Source organism: Entelurus aequoreus, linkage group LG06 (genome assembly GCF_033978785.1).
Source record: "Entelurus aequoreus isolate RoL-2023_Sb linkage group LG06, RoL_Eaeq_v1.1, whole genome shotgun sequence".
NCBI lineage: Eukaryota > Metazoa > Chordata > Actinopteri > Syngnathiformes > Syngnathidae > Entelurus > Entelurus aequoreus.
Genome location: NC_084736.1, coordinates 33,978,052 through 33,980,308, shown reverse-complemented (window position 1 = coordinate 33,980,308; position 2,257 = coordinate 33,978,052). Strand labels below are relative to the sequence as shown.

Here is a 2,257-nt window from a genome sequence, read left to right as displayed (position 1 = left end):
TGTACTGTATATATTGTATGTAGAGCTTACACTGTATATACAGTATAATATATAAAGATTATGCACTGTAAAAATGTATATACATTAAGTGTGTACAGTATGTGTACAGTACATATAAAGTTTATTTGTGTGCAGTCAAAAAAAGATGACTCCTGCTTGTACTGTAGTACATTTATTAGTACATGTATTACATTTAGTAGTACATGTATTACATTTAACAGTACATGTATTACATGTGGTGCATTTACTAGTACATGTAGTACATTTATAGTACATGTAGTACATTTAGTAGTACATGTAGTACATTTACTAGTACATGTATTACATGAAGTACATTTAATAGTACATGTAGTACATTTAATAGTACATGTAGTAAATTGAATAGTACATGTAGTACATGCTTTATATGTCATGAAGAAAACTTTGATTGACATGACGTCGTCACTGCTGATGACGTCATTACGTGGAGGTGTGGTCCAGATCACATTGATGATGTAAACACAGACAACATGAGAGTTTATGTTGTGAACAAAGAACAAACATTGGAATAAAGTCTATAGATAAACATTTTATTGATCACTTTCTTCTCCTTTATTTTTACTTTAGGCACTTTATTTTCACCACATAAAAAACAACAACTTCAAAATGACTTTCTAAGTGTTCACACGAGTTCTACTGTATAGAAGTGTTGTCACGTGACTGTCATGTGACCCAAAATGGCGGCCCTTCATGTACACTAATAATAATAATAATAATAATAATAATGCAATAGATTTTATATCGTTAGTATGATTATTTATACAACAACTAATTCAAATAGGTTGTCAAATATTACAATTTAACTGTTTGTATCATATTAATTCAATTAAAGAAATAATATTAATAACTTGATTTCAATCTTGTGTTTTTAACCTTTTAAATAACTTCGTGTTTTTTAATTGGGACTTTACTTTGCTTTATTGTTTATTTCAATGTTGTGTTGTTTTAAATTTGGACTTTAGTTTGCTTTATTATTTATTTCAATGTTGCGTTGTTTTAATTGGGACTTTAGTTTTGCTTTATTTTCCATAAAAGGTCATGTGACCCAAAATGGCGGCCCTTCATGTCCACTAGAATGATTGTTTATATTACAATTAAATCCATGTAACAACTCAAACTTTAATAGGTTGTCAAAATATCACAATTTAACTGTTTGTATCATATGTATTTCATGAAAGTAATAAAAACTTTATTTCAATGTTGTGTTTTTTAAACCTTATAAAAAACGTATTGTGTTTTTTAACTGGGACTTTAGTTAAAAAGTCCCAGTTATTTGTTTATTTCAATGTTGTTGTTTTTTACTTACTTTATTATTTATTTCAATGTTGTTGTTTTTTACTTACTTGATTATTTATTTCAATGTTGTTTTTTTTTAATTTACTTCATTATTTATTTCAATGTTGTGTTTTTTAATTTACTCCATTATTTATTTCAATGTTGTTGTTTTTTTCTATCCATCCATCCATTTTTTCTACCACTTATTCCCTTCGGGGCCGCGGGGGGTGCTGGAGCCTATCTCAGCTACAATCAGGCGGAAGGCGGGGTACACCCTGGACAAGTCGCCACCTCATTGCAGGGCCTGTTTTTTTGTTTTTTTTAATTTACTTCATTATTTATTTCAATGTTGTTTTTTAATTTACTTTATTTATTTCAATGTTGTGTTTTTTAATTTACTTTATGATTTATTTCAATGTTGTTGTTGTAACTGGAACTTTAGTTTGCGTTATTATGTATTTCAATGTTGTTGTTTTTTTACTTAGTTTACTATTTAATTCAATTATGTGTTTTTTAATTTGGACTTTAGGTTTACTTTATTATTTATTTATATGTTGTGTTTTTTTAATTGGGACCTTAGTTTGCTTTATTTTCCATAAAAGGCCATAAAAAAACACTTTCAAATGCGTTCTACTGCTGTTGTCACGTGACAGTCATGTGACCCAAATTGGCGGCCCTTCATGTCCGCTAGTAGGATTGTTTATATTACCATTCAATCCATGTAACAACTCTAACTTCAATAGGTTGTCAAATATCACAATTTAACTGTTTCTATCATATTTATTTCATGAAAGAAATAATATCAATGAATTGATTTCAATGTTGTGTGTTTTTTAATTTAGACTTTAGTTTGCTTTATTATTTATTTCAATGATGTGTTGTTTTAATTTATTTATTTATTTCAATGTTGTGTATTTTTTAATTTACTTTATTATTTATTTCA

General features: G+C 27.6%; 1 protein-coding gene across 1 annotated transcript in view; it reads right to left on the bottom strand.

Moving 5' to 3' along the window:
• Positions 1-416: 416 nt before the first annotated feature.
• The window catches only part of LOC133651525 (homeobox protein Hox-B13a-like), a 7,550-nt gene continuing 5,709 nt past the window's right edge, over positions 417-2,257 (bottom strand). Inside the window, exon 2 of the mRNA XM_062049483.1 lies at positions 417-2,257. This exon is cut by the window's right edge and continues 887 nt beyond it. The gene's annotated coding sequence lies outside the window, so the exon portion shown is untranslated.